Here is a 23,989-nt window from a genome sequence, read left to right as displayed (position 1 = left end):
TAGTGTAGTGTTATTAAATAATTTCGTATGCGGCTTAATTTAATCTGTTTTTGTTGTATAGCGGCAACTGGTTTAGGCGTGCGTAGTAAGTGCGGCCCGCTTCCTGGCTGTACTCCTATTACTTGCAGGACAAAATGTGAAGATGGTTATGGCAAGGGGACTGGGTTTACATGTGCGGAGCCAAACGTTTGTTGTTGCATTTACAACGCAAGTGTTCTTGCTTGACGAACAACAATTGAGTTCCCTCAACCTCGTGGAATAGGGTTATCTTTGATTGCTTAAATGAAATAAGATGAAAATGGAAGTGGTGGAGATAGTTGTTGAGAATAAATTTCAATGAATAAAGCAAATATATGCTATTTTCAGCAACATTTTATAGCACTTTTTGGCAAAAATATTTCAAACACCAAATTCCTCAACCGATAAATGTTCGGTCCAAAATAAATTGTAATAATAAGTAACACTCAAGAGAAATTCCTAACAAGGCTTTAACAAGCACTATCAGTTTCGTTATCGATCTTTAGATATAGATTGAAAAATGGAAACTAATCCACGATCCACTTGCAAACAAAGGATAAGGATTTTGTGTGAAAGAAGAGAAAGTGTAACACAACTGAATAAACGCTATTTTATTTTTTATAGAGTAAACAATGTCATTTTACTATAGGAATATAATTAGAAATATGAGTAATTCTAAGTGTCACCCTATTGTCCACCTTCTGTATCCCAAAAACGGATGTGGCAATTTAAATCACCGATGTTGTTCCCTCTGTGCGAACGATGAATTTTCTTTTCTGAAAGAAGAAATAAAGAATAAATAAACAAACGATCCGAGGATGGATATTTTTACAAATTCTGTTAAATTTTGACCAACACCTAAATCCTTACAGTTTGTTCTTCTTTCTTTTTTCTTTTTCTTGAAAAAAACGGTTTTGGGTTTTGGTCAAATGCTGATTTAAAATGCCACTTCAATTTTGGGTGGAGCACAAGGTGAACCTGGGGCTGATATATATAGCATTTCTCATAGATATAATTCAAATAGTTTTAGACTTAAAAGGAGAAAAGGTATACTTAGACTACTATGTCGTTATAATCGTATGAATTTATAGACAAACAAAACGACATAATATCACGATCCGCTTCCAAACGAACGATGTGGTCTGTGGTTGAAGTGAATTAGAAAGTCGAATATAACCACGCACAAATTTAAGAAATCAATTCTGTGAGAATTTTTTTTTATGGAAGTTTGTCAAAAAAAATTAAAGCCATTACGTTTTGAGGAAGCAAAATCTAAATTTTTCTTGATTAAATACAAAATTTATACTTTTATTTTTTTTTCGATCTACGTATGTTATTTTACCTTCTAGACATTATATTCAATTGTTTCCTTAGTATGCGGGAAAAACTGTAATAATTTGAAAAACCAAACAAGAAGACGATTATTTCGAACAATATTTTTTGTATAAATCATTGCTTTCTAAAAGAAAAAATTGCTTATTTTGTTTAGGGTCAATATTCTGTTGATTTCTTTCTTTTTCTGTAAGTTATTTTTTTGTTAATTTATAGATACAATTTCTCTTTATTCCACTAACGTATTTCTTTATTCTATTCTTGGGTTTCATTTTATGAACCATTTCACCAACTCTTGTAAGTCAAATTTGTTTCCTTATTTATTTCTCATTTTACGTTTCTTATCAAATTTTTTCGATTCCACTACCTATTTGGAAAAAAATTTCACACTTTGAAATCGTTCACCTTCAAATATCTAGATCCAAATATGAATGACGATTAGGGTTTGGAGAAAGCGTATAATGAATGGTGTGTGGGCATCATAAAAGGCACTAATTAAATGGGAGAGTAAAGAAAAGGAAACAAACTTGGTTTTTCGAAAATATTTCTATTAAAAAAAAGGGAAAAAGTAAAGCAAACTTTTAGAAGCTTTTCATGGAAAATAATCGAGATTGTCTGGTATAAAAAATTTTCTTTCAATTTAGTTGTATTTGTTTTTATCCTCTTTTATCTGTATGGACATGAACTTTTTTGTTCTATTAACATGCAACAACAGAGGCTTCAAGTTCTGGAAAAGGACAATAGAACATTATTTTGACAAGCAGTTTTAATTAACTCCATATCTTTTATATTTAATTTTTTTTTATCTAAGATCAATATTCTCATATTTTCTAGCGATTACCGTGGCTTAATTTATCAATTAATACACGGTCTTTCCTTGTTGGACTTATATGCTTCCATACTCTATTATTTGTTTTCCTCTTTTTTTGATTTATTCTTTCGTGTTTGGATATCCTGGTTTTTTTTTTTTTTTTTTTTTTTTAATTTTTCTATTTCCTTTCCTGATAAGTGTTTGATTTTTCAGCTAACTTATTTGAAATTGTTATTTATTTTCTTATATCCTTCCTAAAAAATTACGGTTTTTGCTAAAAATATATTAGGCTAGCTCTTTGCTATATATGCTAGAGAAATCACTAAATTTTTCTATTACTTTGTTGTTAAGCTGAACTGTTGTTGTTCACGTTTTTTTCTCAACATGAAGTATTCTACAACTTTCTCCCTTCTTTTCGTGATGCTCATAGTTTTCTCATTTGGTAATTCGTTGCATCCTTCATTTCAATGCTTCTTCCTTTTCTTTTTTTGTTACATGTGTATACATTAGAATATTAAATCTCTTCGAATATAGTAGTCACTATTTCGTGTTGAGATAAAAGAAAAAGGCCAAAGATAGTAGGGTTTTTTTTTTTTTTTTTTATGTATTTATATTATATGCAATATAGAATAGAATTCTTAACATTCAAAATTTTCTCTATTGAATTTCTTTATATCGTTGTTTAAAGTTTCTTAACACGTACAAATCCCTGTTTAATAATCAGAAAATAAAAGATTGAATTGAGTGTATGGTTTTTAACTTTAATCCATTAAATAAAATAAATAAATAAATTCTTGTTGTGTGACGCATACAATTCCGATGTTCATCATATTTTTTTTTACAGAATCTTATAATTGGTTTTTTAGTTTCAATCACAACACGATACAAATCTCTTCTCGTAGTCATTATTTAGTCTTGAAATGAAACAAAAGAAAATGATAGTAGTTTTTTTTTAGTATTATATGCAATAGAGAATCGAGTTCTTAACATCCAAAAGTCTTTTTCTTGAATTATTTTTATATCGTTTTGTAGAACTTTTACCGGTTAAAAATCCTTGTGTAAATATTGGAAAATAAAAGATTGATTTGAGGGTAACGTTTTTGACTTTCAACCAAAAAAATAAAAAATAAGAACTGAAAATAAAAATTTCTTTGTGCGGTACGTGTACAATTTTGATGTTCATCACAATTTTCTTTTACAGATTCTTATCATTGGTTATTTCGTTACCTCACAACACTATACAATTGTCTTCCAATATAGTAGTAACTGTTAACTCCAGAAATGAAAGAAAAAAGTAAATGATAGTTGGTTTTTTATTATTTTTTATTATTATTATTATTATACGCAATAGAGAATATAGTTCTTGACATTGAAACTTCTATTCGTTGAATTTCTATACAATTGAAGGGTCATAATATGTTCTAGAGGTATTGATTTTAAACTTGAGGGTTGATAGCTAGAGAGTTCAACAACTTTTGTATTGTTAGAAGATGTACACAATTGATTGAACGAATTAATTCATTAATTAATTTTTTCATTTTTAGTTGTTGTAGTTTTCTTCACCGTGTAATGATATGATCTAAGTATTAGTGCAGTGTAATTAAATAATTTCGTATGCGGCTTAATTTAATCTGTTTTTGTTGTATAGCGGCAACTGGTTTAGGCGTGCGTAGTAAGTGCGGACCGCTTCCTGGCTGTACTCCTATTACTTGCAGGACAAAATGTGAAGACGGTTATGGCAAGGGGACTGGGTTTACGTGTGCGGAGCCAAATGTTTGTTGTTGCATTTACAACGCAAGTGTTCTTGCTTGACGAACAACAATTGAGTTCCCTCAACCTCGTGGAATAGGGTTGTCTTTGATTGCTTAACAAATGTATTGATTTGGTCTCAAGTAGATGAAAGAAATAAATGAAATAAGATGAAATTGGAAGTGGTGGAGATAGTTGTTTAGAATAAATTTCAATGAATAAAGCAAATATATGCTATTTTCAGCAACATTTTATAGCACTTTTTGTCAAAAATATTTCAAACACCAAATTCCTCAACTGATAAATATTCGGTCCAAAATAAATTGTAATAATAAGTAACACTCACGAGAAATTCCTAACATGGCTTCAACAACCACTATCAGTTTCGTTATCGATCTTTAGATATAGATTGAAAAATGGAAACTAATCCACGATCCACTTGCAAACGAAGGATAAGGATTGTGTGTGAAAGCAGAGAAAGTGTAACACAACTGAATAAACGCTATTTTATTTTTTATGGAGTAAACAATGTCATTTTACTATAGGAATATAATTATAAACATGAGTAATTCTAAGTGTCACCCTATTGTCTACCTTGTGTATCCCAAAAACGGATGTGGCAATTTAAATCACCGATGTTCTTCCCTCTGTGTGAACGATGAATTTTCTTTTCTGAAAGAAGAAGTAAAGAATAAATAAACAAACGATCCGAGGATGGATATTTTTACAAATTCTGTTAAATTTTGACCAACACCTAAATCCTTACAGTTTGTTCTTTTTTCTTTTTTCTTTTTCTTGAAAAAAACGGTTTTGGGTTTTGGTCAAATGCTGATTTAAAATGCCACTTCAATTTTGGGTGGAGCAAAAGGTGAACCTGGGGCTGATATATAGAGCATTACTCATAGATATAATGCAAATAGTTTTAGACTTAAAAGGAGAAAAGGTATAGTTATACTACTATGTCGTTATAATCGTATGAATTGATAGACAAACAAAACGACATAATATCACGATCCGCTTCCAAACGAACGATGTGGTCTGTGGTTGAAGTGAATTAGAAAGTCGAATATAACCACGCACAAATTTAAGAAATAAATTCTGTGAGAATTTTTTTTTATGGAAGTTTGTCAAAAAAAATTAAAGCCATTACGTTTTGAGGAAGCAAAATCTAAATTTTTCTTGATTAATTATTTGATGCTTTATTTTTTTCTTTCTTTCTATAAGGCAATTGATTATTGTTTTAGGTATTGATTTGGGTATTGATTTTTGTGTGTGTGTGTGTTCTGTAGCTTTCTATTGAATGGGAAAGGTGTACAAGGAAAGAATAATGTTTCCATGGTTTGTTTTTAGTTGCACTTGACTAGGTACAATCTGATTGTCTTGTATAAAATTAATTATTTGATGTTTTATTTTTTTCTTTCTTTCTATAAGGCAATTGATTATTGTTTTAGGTTCCCTTTGACTTTCTATATTGAATCTAAATGTTGGCACCCATTTTGATTAAAACTCACTCTATCTTTTGTGTTTTTAGTTGCTTATTGTAGCCAACTTTTCCTAAATGAACTTTTCAAGCTCACGCTTGGAGATTGAGGGCGAAGATGATTCTCTGTTTACACAGATTCCAATTGATGTTGCTTTGACCCACCAAGATGACCCTCAAATTGGTTAGGCTATAAACTTTTGTTTGCTTTTTAATTTTGCTTCGACTCGGTGATTGTATGATTTATTGTTTCATTAATATTGTTTCTTCTAAACTTTGTATTCTTATTCTTATTCTTATTTTTTTATATATAGATGGAAATCTAAATGTATGTGATTTAGAGATGGATGATAAGGAGGACACTGACGCACAATACAAGATTATAGATGCGGATGAAAAAGTTGAAGAACCCAAGGAGTTAATGGTGTTTAGTTCGGAAGAAGAAGTTTGCTTATATTATAGGACATATGCTAAGCAAGTGGGTTTTGGTGTGGTAAAAAGAGGCAAGAAAAAGAGCAAAGGTGGTGGTGCAAAATACATCACCCTTGCATGTGCTCTCGTCAAGGCACTATAGAAAGCAGCACATCATCAAATGCTGTGAAGCCAAATCCAACAATTAAAACGGGGTGTAAGGCAAAGATCAATGCGCGGCGGGTCGTTGATGGAAAGTGGTTTCTGACTACAGTTGTGGTTGAGCATAATCGTTGTTTAAGCCCAGGAAAAGCAAGATTTTTTAGATGCAATAAGAATTTAGATTTTGCTGCGAAAAGAAGGCTTGAACTAAATGATAAAGCTGGAATACGTCCATGTAAGAATTTTAACTCATTGGTTGTTGAAATGGGGGGTTATGACAATCTTGTCTTTGGAGAGAAAGATTGCCGGAATTTTATTGACAAGGCAAGAGATCTTCTGCTTGGCAAAGGAGGCGCTGTTTTGTTTAAATGCAAAAAACCTCTTTAGAGGTCAAGACTCAAGACTGACCAATTTTTTTTTTTTTATGGAGCAGGCAGCTAAGAAGAGAGAAAGATTTGGTTTCTGCTGTACTTTGAATCGTTCTCTTGCTTCCATAATTTTTTAGAGATATAAATGTGTATATCTAAAGGAAAGTGCGAATAGATCATATGAACCAATGGTGGCTTTCTACCATGTTTTGTATCATCAGCATGTATGCCTCCCAATGAAAGTTATGCCCGTTTTTGTAATTGTACATCGTCTCTTCTTTTCTTTTTCTTTTTTTTTGAACAGAAATTTTCTGGTAAAAAAGCGGATTAATGCATATTAGTCAATGTATCAAATCTTGTGTTTGTACCCTCCAATCTAGCATATTGAATTTTACAGAATAATATGTTAAATTTGAGCTCAAAGTCCTACATGAAAGAATTGTGTATACACAATTGCAGCTCCATACAGACAAAAGTGAAATAAATTAACAATGACAAAGGGAACGTGATTTCATCTTAAACATATTCACATCTTTCTACTTGTGGTTCTAAAACCAGACTTTGTTAATTTTGGGCTCAATGCTGCAAAATAATGCACATCATTGTTTTTAATAAATTTGAATCAAATTGAAACAGAGACATAGAATCCATGGAAATGATGCAATTTAATAAACCTTTGTTTTTATCCAACAAAATGCCATCATATTTCAATAGCAAAATACAGACCATCAAAATACTTTGAATTCACATCATTACTCCTTACAACATCCACTACAACTAAATATAACCAAAAACCACTCTATTACAAAATGCAACTTGTTAGGATGCTTTCTTGTGTGGCCCTTGTCATAATTTGTCTTCCTTCACTGAATTGAAAGTATCAAGTGCACATCCTGAATTGAATTGCTGCTGAACAATAGTACAATTCAAATAACAATAAGTAAAATCCAGAAAACAAGAACATAAAAAAAATGTAAAGTTCATTCACAAATGGTATAAAGAATAGCTTACCAAAAACAATGGAAACCATTTGGACAACATCACTTGTAGACATCCATAGCAAGTCTAATTAGCGCTTCAAATTGGCAACTACTCTACAATCAAATCCACAAACAAAAATATTAATTTCTAATCGTTTTCCAAACTACAAATTTGTCAAACTCATCCAATAAGCATCCAAAAACCTCATAAAACCCATACCCAACGTGCTAGGGCTCGAAAAACATAAAGTTTACATGGAAAATGATTTGGGAATTTGACTCTAATTAGTTTAATTGTCCAGAACTAATGATAAACATAATATTTCACGAACACAGATCCCATCAATTTCTCACAAATCCAAGGTCAGTTTTGGAGATGCATAACAAAAACATTGGAGGAGATGTAATGCAATAGATACAGGAAGTGGATTGCAGAATATAGGCAGGGCAAAAACCCATATCCAATATTCATTCAAAACACCCATACCGAGAAATCAAAAAAAAATTCATGGATAAATCACATAGAGAGAGAAATCAAGAAAAACCCATGAACATATCTGTGGAATTCTTGGATCGTGGTCACTAAGAGCACTAGCAGCAGATTCCCAACCGTTTTCCCTATATTTAGGGAACAAAACTACTTTTTGCTTCCCTATAAAAAAATACTCCACAAATGATTCCCTTACATTTCCCTATATCAATTAAATATTATTTTTTTACTCTTATTTTATTCTTTTTCTCTCTTTCCTTACAGTTTGTTCTTTTCTCTTTTTTCTTTTTCTTGAAAAAAAGTGTTTTGGGTTTTGGTCAAATGCTAATTTAAAATGCCACTTCAATTTTGGGTGGAACACAAGGTGAACTTGGGGCTGATATATAGAGCATTACTCATAGATATAATTCAAATAGTTTTAGACTTAAAAGGAGAAAAGGTATAGTTATACTACTATGTCGTTATAATCCTATGAATTGATAGACAATCAAAACGACATAATATCCCGATCCACTTCCAAACGAACGATGTGGTATGTGGTTGAAGTGAATTAGAAAGTCGAATATAACCACGCACAAATTTAAGAAATAAATTCTGTGAGAATTTTTTTTTATGGAAGTTTGTCAAAAAAAATTAAAGGCATTACGTTTTGAAGAAGCAAAATCTAATTTTTTTCTTGATTAAATACAAAAAAAAAAATTTATTTTTTTTCGATCTACGTATGTTATTTTACCTTCTAGACATTATATTCAATTGTTTCTTTAGTATGCGGGAAAAACTGTAATAATTTGAAAAACCAAACAAGAGGACGATTATTTCGAACAATATTTTTTGTATAAATCATTGCTTTCTAAAAGAAAAAATTGCTTATTTTGTTTAGGGTCAATATTCTGTTGATTTCTTTCTTTTTCTGTAAGTTATTTTTTTGTTAATTTATAGATACAATTTCTCTTTATTCCACTAACGTATTTCTTTATTCTATTCTTGGATTTCATTTTATGAACCATTTCACCAACTCTTGTAAGTCAAATTTGTTTCCTTATTTATTTCTCATTTTACGTTTCTTATCAAATTTTTTCGATTCCACTACCTATTTTGAAAAAAATTTTCACACTTTGAAATCGTTCACCTTCAAATATCTAGATCCAAATATGAACGACGATTAGGGTTTGGAGAAACCATATAATGAATGGTGTGTGGAAATCATAAAAAGCTCTAATTAAATGGGAGAGTAAAGAAAAGGAAACAAACTTGGTTTTTCGAAAAAGATTTTTTTTAAAAAAGAGGAAAAAAGTAAAGCAAACTTTTACAAGCTTTTCATGGAAAATAATCTTGATTGTCTGGTATAAAAATTTTTCTTTCAATTTAGTTGTATTTGGTTTTATCCTCTTTTATCTGTATGGACATGAACTTTTTTGTTCTTTTAACATGCAACAACAGAGGCTTCAAGTTCTGGAAAAGGACAATAGAACATTATTTTGACAAGCAGTTTTAATTAGCTCCATATCTTTTATATTTAATTTTTTTTTATCTAAGATCAATATTCTGATATTTTCTAGCCATTACCGTGGCTTAATTTATCAATTAATACACGGTCTTTCCTTGCTGGACTTATATGCTTCCATACTCTATTATTTGTTTTCCTCTTTTTTTGATTTATTCACATATTTTTTTGTCTCGCTGTCTTTCGTGTATGGATATCCAGGTTTTTTTTTATTTTTTTTTTATTTTTCTATTTCCTTTCCTGATAAGTGTTTGATTTTTCAGCTAACTTATTTGAAATTGTTATTTATTTTCTTATATCCTTCCTTAAAGATTACGGTATTTGCTAAAAATATATTAGGCTAGCTCTTTGCTATATATGCTAGAGAAATCACTACATTTTTCTATTACTTTGTTGTTAAGCTGAACTGTTGTTGTTCACGTTTTTTTCTCAACATGAAGTATTCTACAACTTTCTCCCTTCTTTTCGTGATACTCATAGTTTTCTCATTTGGTAATTCGTCGCATCCTTCATTTCAATGCTTCTTCCTTTTCTTTTTTTGTTACATGTGTATACATTAGAATATTAAATCTCTTCGAATATAGTAGTCACTATTTTGTGTTGAGATAAAAGAAAAAGGCCAAAGATAGTAGGGTTTTTTTTTTTTTTTTGTATTTATATTATATGCAATATAGAATAGAATTCTTAACATTCAAAATTTTCTCTGTTGGATTTGTTTATATCGTTGTTTAAAGTTTCTTAACACGTACAAATCCCTGTTTAATAATCAGAAAATAAAAGATTGAATTGAGAGTATGGTTTTTAACTTTCATCCACTAAATAAAATAAATAAATAAATTCTTGTTGTGTGACGCATACAATTCCGATGTTCATCATTTTTTTTTTACGGAATCTTGAAATTGGATACAAATCTCTTCTCGTAGTCATTATTTAGTCTTGAAATGAAACAAATGAAAATGATAGTAGTTTTTTTTTTAGTATTATATGCAATAGAGAATCGAGTTCTTAACATGCAAATGTCTTTTTCTTGAATTATTTTTATATCGTTTTGTAGAACTTTTACCGGTTAAAAATTCTTGTTTAAATATTGGAAAATAAAATATTGATTTGAGGGTAATGTTTTTGACTTTCAACCAAAAAAATAAAAAATAAGAACTGAAAATAAAAATTTCTTGGTGCGGTACGTGTACAATTTTGATGTTCATCACAATTTTCTTTTACAGATTCTTATCATTGGTTATTTCGTTACCTCACAACACTATACAATTGTCTTCGAATATAGTAGTAACCGTTAACTGCAGAAATGAATGAAAAACGTAAACGATAGTTGTTGTTTTTTTTTTTAAATTTATTATTATTATTATTATACGCAATAGAGAATTTAGTTCTTGACATTGAAACTTCTATTCGTTGAATTTCTATACAATTGAAGGGTCATAATATGTTCTAGAGGTATTGATTTTAAACTTGAGGTTTGATAGCTAGAGAGTTCAACAGCTTTTGCATTGTTAGAAGCTGTACACAATTGATTGAACGAATTAATTCATTAATTAATTTTTTAATTTTTAATTGTTGTTGTTTTCTTCGCCGTGTAATGATAAGATCTAAGTATTAGTGCAGTGTAATTAAATAATTTCGTATGCGGCTTAATTTAATCTGTTTTTGTTGTATAGCGGCAACTGGTTTAGGCGTGCGTAGTAAGTGCGGCCCGCTTCCTGGCTGTACTCCTATTACTTGCAGGACAAAATGTGAAGATGGTTATGGCAAGGGGACTGGGTTTACATGTGCGGAGCCAAACGTTTGTTGTTGCATTTACAACGCAAGTGTTCTTGCTTGACGAACAACAATTGAGTTCCCTCAACCTCGTGGAATAGGGTTGTCTTTGATTGCTTAACAAATGTATCGATTTGGTCTCAAGTAGATGAAAGAAATAAATGAAATAAGATGAAATTGGAAGTGGTGGAGATAGTTGTTTAGAATAAATTTCAATGAATAAAGCAAATATATGCTATTTTCAGCAACATTTTATAGCACTTTTTGTCAAAAATATTTCAAACACCAAATTCCTCAACTGATAAATATTCGGTCCATAATAAATTGTAATAATAAGTAACACTCACGAGAAATTCCTAACATGTCTTCAACAAGCACTATCAGTTTCGTTATCGATCTTTAGATATAGATTGAAAAATGAAAACTAATCCACGATCCACTTGCAAACGAAGGATAAGGATTGTGTGTGAAAGCAGAGAAAGTGTAACACAACTGAATAAACGCTATTTTATTTTTTATGGAGTAAACAATGTCATTCTACTATAGGAATATAATTAGAAACATGAGTAATTCTAAGTGTCACCCTATTGTCCACCATGTGTATCCCAAAAACGGATGTGGCAATTTAAATCACCGATGTTGTTCCTCTGTGTGAACGATGAATTTTCTTTTCTGAAAGAAGAAATAAAGAATAAATAAACAAACGATACGAGGATGGATATTTTTACAAATTCTGTTAAATTTTGACCAACACCTAAATCCTTACAGTTTGTTCTTCTTTCTTTTTTCTTTTTCTTGAAAAAAACGGTTTTGGGTTTTGGTCAAATGCTGATTTAAAATGCCACTTCAATTTTGGGTGGAGCACAAGGTGAACCTGGGGCTGATATATAGAGCATTACTCATAGATATAATTCAAATAGTTTTAGACTTAAAAGGAGAAAAGGTATAGTTTGACTACTATGTCGTTATAATCGTATGAATTGATAGACAAACAAAACGACATAATATCACGATCCGCTTCCAAACGAACGATGTGGTCTGTGGTTGAAGTGAATTAGAAAGTCGAATATAACCACGCACAAATTTAAGAAATAAATTCTGTGAGAATTTTTTTTTATGGAAGTTTGTCAAAAAAAAATTAAAGCCATTACGTTTTGAGGAAGCAAAATCTAAATTTTTCTTGATTAAATACAAAATTTATATATATTTTTTTTCGATCTACGTATGTTATTTTACCTTCTAGACATTATATTCAATTGTTTCTTTAGTATGCGGGAAAAACTGTAATAATTTGAAAAACCAAACAAGAGGACGATTATTTCGAACAATATTTTTTGTATAAATCATTGCTTTCTAAAAGAAAAAATTGCTTATTTTGTTTAGGGTCAATATTTTGTTGTTTTCTTTCTTTTTATGAAAGTTATTTTTCGTTAATTTATAGATACAATTTCTCTTTTTTCCACTAACGTATTTCTTTATTCTATTCTTGGGTTTCATTTTATGAAACATTTCACCAACTCTTGTAAGTCATATTTGTTTCCTTATTTATTTCTCATTTTACCTTTCTTATCAAATTTTTTCGATTCCCCCCTATTTGGAAAATTTTTTTCACACTTTGAAATCGTTCACCATCAAATATCTAGATCCAAATATGAATGACGATTAGTGTTTGGAGAAAGCGTATAATGAATGGTGTGTGGAAATCATAAAAGGCACTAATTAAATGGGAGAGTAAAGAAAAGGAAACAAACTTGGTTTTTCGAAAAAGATTTTTTTTAAAAAAAAGGAAAAAAGTAAAGCAAACTTTTACAAGCTTTTCATGGAAAATAATCGTGATTGTCTGGTATAAAAAATTTTCTTTCAATTTAGTTGTATTTGTTTTTATCCTCTTTTATCTGTATGGACATGAACTTTTTTGTTCTTTTAACATGCAACAACAGAGGCTTCAAGTTCTGGAAAAGGACAATAGAACATTATTTTGACAAGCAGTTTTAATTAACTCCATATCTTTTATATTTAATTTTTTTTTATCTAAGATCAATATTCTCATATTTTCTAGCGATTACCGTGGCTTAATTTATCAATTAATACACGGTCTTTCCTTGTTGGACTTATATGCTTCCATACTCTATTATTTGTTTTCCTCTTTTTTTGATTTATTCTTTCGTGTATGGATATCCTGGGTTTTTTTTTTTTTTTTAATTTTTCTATTTCCTTTCCTGATAAGTGTTTGATTTTTCAGCTAACTTATTTGAAATTGTTATTTATTTTCTTATATCCTTCCTAAAAAATTACGGTTTTTGCTAAAAATATATTAGGCTAGCTCTTTGCTATATATGCTAGAGAAATCACTACATTTTTCTATTACTTTGTTGTTAAGCTGAACTGTTGTTGTTCACGTTTTTTTCTCAACATGAAGTATTCTACAACTTTCTCCCTTCTTTTCGTGATGCTCATAGTTTTCTCATTTGGTAATTCGTTGCATCCTTCATTTCAATGCTTCTTCCTTTTCTTTTTTTGTTACATGTGTATACATTAGAATATTAAATCTCTTCGAATATAGTAATCACTATTTCGTGTTGAGATAAAAGAAAAAGGCCAAAGATAGTAGGGTTTTTTTTTTTTATGTATTTATATTATATGCAATATAGAATAGAATTCTTAACATTCAAAATTTTGTCTATTGAATTTGTTTATATCGTTGTTTAAAGTTTCTTAACACGTACAAATCCCTGTTTAATAATCAGAAAATAAAAGATTGAATTGAGAGTATGGTTTTTAACTTTAATCCACTAAATAAAATAAATAAATAAATTCTTGTTGTGTGACGCATACAATTCCGATGTTCATCATATTTTTTTTTACAGAATCTTATAATTGGTTTTTTAGTTACAATCACAACACGATACAAATCTCTTCTCGTAGTCATTATTTAGTTCTGAAATGAAACAAAAGAAAATGATAGTAGTTTTTTTTTAGTATTATATGCAATAGAGAATCGAGTTCTTAACATCCAAAAGTCTTTTTCTTGAATTATTTTTATATCGTTTTGTAGAACTTTTACCGGTTAAAAATCCTTGTTTAAATATTGGAAAATAAAAGATTGATTTGAGGGTAACGTTTTTGACTTTCAACCAAAAAAATAAAATATAAGAACTGAAAATAAAAATTTCTTGGTGCGGTACGTGTACAATTTTGATGTTCATCACAATTTTCTTTTACAGATTCTTATCATTGGTTATTTCGTTACCTCACAACACTATACAATTGTCTTCCAATATAGTAGTAACTGTTAACTGCAGAAATGAAAGAAAAAAGTAAATGATAGTTGTTTTTTTTTTTATTTTTTTTTATTATTATTATTATTATTATACGCAATAGAGAATATAGTTCTTGACATTGAAACTTCTATTCGTTGAATTTCTATACAATAGAAGGGTCATAATATGTTCTAGAGGTATTGATTTTAAACTTGAGGGGTGATAGCTAGAGAGTTCAACAGCTTTTGTATTGTTAGAAGATGTACACAATTGATTGAACGAATTAATTCATTAATTAATTTTTTCATTTTTAGTTGTAGTTTTCTTCACCGTGTAATGATATGATCTAAGTATTAGTGCAGTGTAATTAAATAATTTCGTATGCGGCTTAATTTAATCTGTTTTTGTTGTATAGCGGCAACTGGTTTAGGCGTGCGTAGTAAGTGCGGACCGCTTCCTGGCTGTACTCCTATTACTTGCAGGACAAAATGTGAAGACGGTTATGGCAAGGGGACTGGGTTTACATGTGCGGAGCCAAACGTTTGTTGTTGCATTTACAACGCAAGTGTTCTTGCTTGACGAACAACAATTGAGTTCCCTCAACCTCGTGGAATAGGGTTGTCTTTGATTGCTTACCAAATGTATCGATTTGGTTTCAAGTAGATGAAAGAAATAAATGAAATAAGATGAAAATGTAAGTGGTGGAGATAGTTGTTTAGAATAAATTTCAATGAATAAAGCAAATATATGCTATTTTCAGCAACATTTTATAGCACTTTTTGTCAAAAATATTTCAAACACCAAATTCCTCAACCGATAAATGTTCGGTCCAAAATAAATTGTAATAATAAGTAACACTCACGAGAAATTCCTAACAAGGCTTCAACAAGCACTATCAGTTTTGTTATCGATCTTTAGATATAGATTGAAAAATGGAAACTAATCCACGATCCACTTGCAAACGAAGGATAAGGATTGTGTGTGAAAGAAGAGAAAGTGTAACACAACTGAATAAACGCTATTTTATTTTTTATGGAGTAAACAATGTCATTTTACTATAGGAATATAATTAGAAACATGAGTAATTCTAAGTGTCACCCTATTGTCCACCTTGTGTATCCCAAAAACGGATGTGGCAATTTAAATCACCGATGTTCTTCCCTCTGTGTGAACGATGAATTTTCTTTTCTGAAAGAAGAAATAAAGAATAAATAAACAAATTATCCGAGGATGGATATTTTTACAAATTCTGTTAAATTTTGACCAACACCTAAATCCTTACAGTTTGTTCTTTTTTCTTTTTTCTTTTTCTTGAAAAAAAGTGTTTTGGGTTTTGGTCAAATGCTGATTTAAAATGCCACTTCAGTTTTGGGTGGAACACAAGGTGAACTTGGGGCTGATATATAGAGCATTACTCATAGATATAATTCAAATAGTTTAAGACTTAAAAGGAGAAAAGGTATATATAGTTATACTACTATGTCGTTATAATCGTATGAATTGATAGACAAATAAAACGACATAATATCACGTTCCGCTTCCAAACGAACGATGTGGTCTGTGGTTGAAGTGAATTAGAAAGTCGAATATAACCACGCACAAATTTAAGAAATAAATTCTATGAGAATTTTTTTTTATGGAAGTTTGTCAAAAAAAATTAAAGCCATTACGTTTTGAAGAAGCAAAATCTAAATTTTTCTTGATTAAATACAAAATTTTTATTTTTTATTTTTTTTTCGATCTACGTATGTTATTTTACCTTCTAGACATTATATTCAATTGTTTCTTTAGTATGCGGGAAAAACTGAAATAATTTGAAAAACCAAACAAGAGGACGATTATTTCGAACAATATTTTTTGTATAAATCATTGCTTTCTAAAAGAAAAAATTGCTTATTTTGTTTAGGGTCAATATTATGTTGTTTTCTTTCTTTTTCTGTAAGTTATTTTTCATTAATTTATAGATACAATTTCACTTTATTCCACTAACGTATTTCTTTATTCTATTCTTGGGTTTCATTTTAGGAAACATTTCACCAACTCTTGTAAGTCAAATTTGTTTCCATATTTATTTCTCATTTTACATTTCTTATCAATTTTTTTTTCGATTCCATAACCTAATTGGAAAATTTTTTTCACACTTTGAAATCGTTCACCTTCAAATATCTAGATCCAAATATGAATAACGATTAGGGTTTGGAGAAAGAGTATAATGAATGGTGTGTGGAAATCATAAAAGGCACTAATTAAATGGGAGAGTAAAGAAAAGGAAACAAACTTGGTTTTTCGAAAAAGATCTTTTTTAAAAAAAAATGAAAAAAGTAAATCAAACTTTTACAAGCTTTTCATGGAAAATAATCGTGATTGTCTAGTATAAAAAATTTTCTTTCAATTTAGCTGTATTTTTTTTTATCCTCTTTTATCTATATGGACATGAACTTTTTTGTTCTTTTAACATGCAACAACAGAGGCTTCAAGTTCTGGAAAAGGACAATAGAACATTATTTTGACAAGCAGTTTTAATTAGCTCCATATCTTTTATATTTAATTTTTTTTTATCTAAGATCAATATTCTCATATTTTCTAGCCATTACCGTGGCTTAATTTATCAATTAATACACGGCCTTTCCTTGTTGGACTTATATGCTTCCATACTCTATTATTTGTTTTCCTCTTTTTTTGATTTATTCACATATTCTTTTGTCTCGCTGTCTTTCGTGTATGGATATCCTGGTTTTTTTTTTTCTTTTTTTCTTTTTTTTTTTTTAAATTTTTCTATTTCCTTTCCTGATAACTGTTTGATTTTTCAACTAACTTATTTGAAATTGTTATTTATTTTCTTATATCCTTCCATAAAAATTACGATTTTTGCTAAAAATATATTAGGCTAGCTCTTTGCTATATATGCTAGAGAAATCACTACATTTTTCTATTACTTTGTTGTTAAGCTGAACTGTTGTTGTTCACGTTTTTTTCTCAACATGAAGTATTCTACAACTTTCTCCCTTCTTTTCGTGATGCTCATAGTTTTCTCATTTGGTAATTCGTCGCATCCTTCATTTCAATGCTTCTTCCTTTTCTTTTTTTGTTACATGTGTATACATTAGAATATTAAATCTCTTCGAATATAGTGGTCACTATTTTGTTTTGAGATAAAAGAAAAAGGCCAATGATAGTAGGGTTTTTTTTTTTTAATGTATTTATATTATATGCAATATAGAATAGAATTCTTAACATTCAAAATTTTCTCTGTTGAATTTTTTTATATCGTTGTTTAAAGTTTCTTAACACGTACAAATCCTTGTTTAATTATCAGAAAATAAAAGATTGAATTGAGAGTGTGGTTTTTAACTTTCATCCACTAAATAAAATAAATAAATAAATTCCTGTTGTGTGACGCTTACGATTCCGATGTTCATAATTCTTTTTTTTACAGAATCTTATAATTGGTTCTTTAGTTACAATCACAACACGATACAAATCTCTTCTCGTAGTCATTATTTAGTCTTGAAATGAGACAAAAGAAAATGATAGTAGTTTTTTTTTAGTATTGTATGCAATAGAGAATCGAGTTCTTAACATCCAAAAATCTTTTTCTTGAATTATTTTTATATCGTTTTGTAGCACTTTTACCGGTTACAAATCCTTATTTAAATATTGGAAAATAAAAGATTGATTTGAGGGTAACGTTTTTGACTTTCAACCAAAAAAATAAAAAATAAGAACTGAAAATAAAAATTTTTTGGTGCGGTACGTGTACAATTTTGATGTTCATCACAATTTTCTTTTACAGATTCTTATCATTGGTTATTTTGTTACCTCACAACACTATACAATTGTCTTCGAATATAGTAGTAACTGTTAACTACAGAAATGAAAGAAAAAAGTAAACGATACTTGTTTTTTTATTTTTATTTTTTATTATTATTATTATACGCAATAGAGAATATAGTTCTTGACATTGAAACTTCTATTCGTTGAATGTCTATACAATTGATGGGTCATAATATGTTCTAGAGGTATTGATTTTAAACTTGAGGTTTGATAGCTAGAGAGTTCAACAGCTTTTGTATTGTTAGAAGCTGTACACAATTGATTGAACGAATTAATTCATTAATTAATTTTTTCATTTTTAATTGTTGTTGTTTTCTTCACCGTGTAATGATAAGATCTAAGTATTAGTGCAGTGTAATTAAATAATTTCGTATGCGGCTTAATTTAATCTGTTTTTGTTGTATAGCGGCAACTGGTTTAGGAGTGCGTAGTAAGTGCGGCCCGCTTCCTGGCTGTACTCCTATTACTTGCAGGACAAAATGTGAAGACGGTTATGGCAAGGGGACTGGGTTTACATGTGCGGAGCCAAACGTTTGTTGCTGCATTTACAACGCAAGTGTTCTTGCTTGACGAGCAATAATTGAGTTCCCTCAACCTCGTGGAAAAGGGTTGTCTTTGATTGCTTAACAAATGTATCGATTTGGTCTCAAGTAGATGAAAGAAATAAATGAAATAAGATGAAAATGGAAGTGGTGGAGATAGTTGTTGAGAATAAATTTCAATGAATAAAGCAAATATATGCTATTTTCAGCAACATTTTATAGCACTTTTTGGCAAAAATATTTCAAACACCAAATTCCTCAACCGATAAATGTTCAGTCCAAAATAAATTGTAATAATAAGTAACACTCACGAGAAATTCCTAACAAGGCTTCAACAAGCACTATCAGTTTCGTTATCGATCTTTAGATATAGATTGAAAAATGGAAACTAATCCTCGATTCACTTGCAAACGAAGGATAAGGATTGTGTGTGAAAGAAGAGAAAGTGTAACACAACTAAATAAACGCTATTTTATTTTTTATGGAGTAAACAATGTCATTTTACTATAGGAATATAATTAGAAACATGAGTAATTCTAAGTGTCACCCTATTATCCACCTTGTGTATCCCAAAAACGGATGTGGCAATTTAAATCACCGATGTTGTTCCCTCTGTGTGAACGATGAATTTTCTTTTCTGAAAGAAGAAATAAAGAATAAATAAACAAACGATCCGAGGATGGATATTTTTACAAATTCTGTTAAATTTTGACCAACACCAAAATCCTTACAGTTTGTTCTTTTTTCTTTTTCTTGAAAAAAACGGTTTTGGGTTTTGGTCAAATGCTGATTTAAAATGCCACTTCAATTTTGGGTGGAGCACATGGTGCACCTGGGGCTGATATATGGAGCATTACTCATAGATATAATTCAAATAGTTTTAGACTTAAAAGGAGAAAAGGTATAGTTATACTACTATGTCGTTATAATCCTATGAATTGATAGACAATCAAAACGACATAATATCCCGATCCACTTCCAAACGAACGATGTGGTCTGTGGTTGAAGTGAATTAGAAAGTCGAATATAACCACGCACAAATTTAAGAAATAAATTCTGTGAGAATTTTTTTTTATGGAAGTTTGTCAAAAAAAATTAAAGCCATTACGTTTTGAAGAAGCAAAATCTAAATTTTTCTTGATTAAATACAAAAAAAAATTTTATTTTTTTTCGATCTACGTATGTTATTTTACCTTCTAGACATTATATTCAATTGTTTCTTTAGTATGCGGGAAAAACTGTAATAATTTGAAAAACCAAACAAGAGGACGATTATTTCGAACAATATTTTTTGTATAAATCATTGCTTTCTAAAAGAAAAAATTGCTTATTTTGTTTAGGATCAATATTCTGTTGATTTCTTTCTTTTTCTGTAAGTTATTTTTTTGTTAATTTATAGATACAATTTCTCTTTATTCCACTATCGTATTTCTTTATTCTATTCTTGGGTTTCATTTTATGAACCATTTCACCAACTCTTGTAAGTCAAATTTGTTTCCTTATTTATTTCTCATTTTACGTTTCTTATCAAATTTTTTCGATTCCACTACCTATTTTGAAAATTTTTTTCACACTTTGAAATCGTTCACCTTCAAATATCTAGATCCAAATATGAACGACGATTAGGGTTTGGAGAAAGCGTATAATGAATGGTGTGTGGAAATCATAAATGGCTCTAATTAAATGGGAGAGTAAAGAAAAGGAAACAAACTTGGTGTTTCGAAAAAGATTTTTTTTAAAAAAAAGGAAAAAAGTAAAGCAAACTTTTACAAGCTTTTCATGGAAAATAATCGTGATTGTCTGGTATAAAAGAATTTTCTTTCAATTTAGTTGTATTTGTTTTTATCCTCTTTTATCTGTATGGACATGAACTTTTTTGTTCTTTTAACATGCAACAACAGAGGCTTCAAGTTCTGGAAAAGGACAATAGAACATTATTTTGACAAGCAGTTTTAATTAGCTCCATATCTTTTATATTTAATTTTTTTTTATCTAAGATCAATATTCTCATATTTTCTAGCCATTACCGTGGCTTAATTTATCAATTAATACACGGCCTTTCCTTGTTGGACTTATATGCTTCCATACTCTATTATTTGTTTTCCTCTTTTTTTGATTTATTCACATATTCTTTTGTCTCGCTGTCTTTCGTGTATGGATATCCTGGTTTTTTTTTTTTTTTTTTTTTTTTTTTTTTTTTTTTTAATTTTTCTATTTCCTTTCCTGATAACTGTTTGATTTTTCAACTAACTTATTTGAAATTGTTATTTATTTTCTTATATCCTTCCATAAAAATTACGGTTTTTGCTAAAAATATATTAGGCTAGCTCTTTGCTATATATGCTAGAGAAATCACTACATTTTTCTATTACTTTGTTGTTAAGCTGAACTGTTGTTGTTCACGTTTTTTTCTCAACATGAAGTATTCTACAACTTTCTCCCTTCTTTTCGTGATGCTCATAGTTTTCTCATTTGGTAATTCGTCGCATCCTTCATTTCAATGCTTCTTCCCTTTCTTTTTTTGTTACATGTGTATACATCAGAATATTAAATCTCTTCGAATATAGTAGTCACTATTTTGTGTTGAGATAAAAGAAAAAGGCCAAAGATAGTAGGGTTTTTTTTTTTTTTTTTTTTTTTTTTTTTTTTTTTTTTGTATTTATATTATATGCAATATAGAATAGAATTCTTAACATTCAAAATTTTCTCTGTTGGATTTGTTTATATCGTTGTTTAAAGTTTCTTAACACGTACAAATCCCTGTTTAATAATCAGAAAATAAAAGATTGAATTGAGAGTATGGTTTTTAACTTTCATCCACTAAATAAAATAAATAAATAAATTCTTGTTGTGTGACGCATACAATTCCGATGTTCATCATTTTTTTTTTACGGAATCTTGAAATTGGATACAAATCTCTTCTCGTAGTCATTATTTAGTCTTGAAATGAAACAAATGAAAATGATAGTAGTTTTTATTTAGTATTATATGCAATAGAGAATCGAGTTCTTAACATGCAAATGTCTTTTTCTTGAATTATTTTTATATCGTTTTGTAGAACTTTTACCGGTTAAAAATTCTTGTTTAAATATTGGAAAATAAAAGATTGATTTGAGGGTAATGTTTTTGACTTTCAACCAAAAAAATAAAAAATAAGAACTGAAAATAAAAATTTCTTGGTGCGGTACGTGTACAATTTTGATGTTCATCACAATTTTCTTTTACAGATTCTTATCATTGGTTATTTCGTTACCTCACAACACTATACAATTGTCTTCGAATATAGTAGTAACCGTTAACTGCAGAAATGAAAGAAAAAAGTAAACGATACTTGTTGTTTTTTTTTTTTAATTTATTATTATTATTATTATACGCAATAGAGAATATAGTTCTTGACATTGAAACTTCTATTCGTTGAATTTCTATACAATTGAAGGGTCATAATATGTTCTAGAGGTATTGATTTTAAACTTGAGGTTTGATAGCTAGAGAGTTCAACAGCTTTTGTATTGTTAGAAGCTGTACACAATTGATTGAACGAATTAATTCATTAATTAATTTTTTCTTTTTTAATTGTTGTTGTTTTCTTCACTGTGTAATGATAAGATCTAAGTATTAGTGTAGTGTTATTAAATAATTTCGTATGCGGCTTAATTTAATCTGTTTTTGTTGTATAGCGGCAACTGGTTTAGGCGTGCGTAGTAAGTGCGGCCCGCTTCCTGGCTGTACTCCTATTACTTGCAGGACAAAATGTGAAGATGGTTATGGCAAGGGGACTGGGTTTACATGTGCGGAGCCAAACGTTTGTTGTTGCATTTACAACGCAAGTGTTCTTGCTTGACGAACAACAATTGAGTTCCCTCAACCTCGTGGAATAGGGTTATCTTTGATTGCTTAAATGAAATAAGATGAAAATGGAAGTGGTGGAGATAGTTGTTGAGAATAAATTTCAATGAATAAAGCAAATATATGCTATTTTCAGCAACATTTTATAGCACTTTTCGGCAAAAATATTTCAAACACCAAATTCCTCAACCGATAAATGTTCAGTCCAAAATAAATTGTAATAATAAGTAACACTCAAGAGAAATTCCTAACAAGGCTTTAACAAGCACTATCAGTTTCGTTATCGATCTTTAGATATAGATTGAAAAATGGAAACTAATCCACGATCCACTTGCAAACAAAGGATAAGGATTTTGTGTGAAAGAAGAGAAAGTGTAACACAACTGTATAAACGCTATTTTATTTTTTATAGAGTAAACAATGTCATTTTACTATAGGAATATAATTAGAAACATGAGTAATTCTAAGTGTCACCCTATTGTCCACCTTCTGTATCCCAAAAACGGATGTGGCAATTTAAATCACCGATGTTGTTCCCTCTGTGCGAACGATGAATTTTCTTTTCTGAAAGAAGAAATAAAGAATAAATAAACAAACGATCCGAGGATGGATATTTTTACAAATTCTGTTAAATTTTGACCAACACCTAAATCCTTACAGTTTGTTCTTCTTTCTTTTTTCTTTTTCTTGAAAAAAACGGTTTTGGGTTTTGGTCAAATGCTGATTTAAAATGCCACTTCAATTTTGGGTGGAGCACAAGGTGAACCTGGGGCTGATATATATAGCATTTCTCATAGATATAATTCAAATAGTTTTAGACTTAAAAGGAGAAAAGGTATAGTTAGACTACTATGTCGTTATAATCGTATGAATTTATAGACAAACAAAACGACATAATATCACGATCCGCTTCCAAACGAACGATGTGGTCTGTGGTTGAAGTGAATTAGAAAGTCGAATATAACCACGCACAAATTTAAGAAATCAATTCTGTGAGAATTTTTTTTTATGGAAGTTTGTCAAAAAAAATTAAAGCCATTACGTTTTGAGGAAGCAAAATCTAAATTTTTCTTGATTAAATACAAAATTTATACTTTTATTTTTTTTTCGATCTACGTATGTTATTTTACCTTCTAGACATTATATTCAATTGTTTCCTTAGTATGCGGGAAAAACTGTAATAATTTGAAAAACCAAACAAGAAGACGATTATTTCGAACAATATTTTTTGTATAAATCATTGCTTTCTAAAAGAAAAAATTGCTTATTTTGTTTAGGGTCAATATTCTGTTGATTTCTTTCTTTTTCTGTAAGTTATTTTTTTGTTAATTTATAGATACAATTTCTCTTTATTCCACTAACGTATTTCTTTATTCTATTCTTGGGTTTCATTTTATGAACCATTTCACCAACTCTTGTAAGTCAAATT

This window comes from Alnus glutinosa, chromosome 1 (assembly GCF_958979055.1).
Source record: "Alnus glutinosa chromosome 1, dhAlnGlut1.1, whole genome shotgun sequence".
Lineage (NCBI taxonomy): Eukaryota > Viridiplantae > Streptophyta > Magnoliopsida > Fagales > Betulaceae > Alnus > Alnus glutinosa.
The sequence above is the reverse complement of the archived record's forward strand: the minus strand, read 5'-3'. Positions refer to the sequence as shown.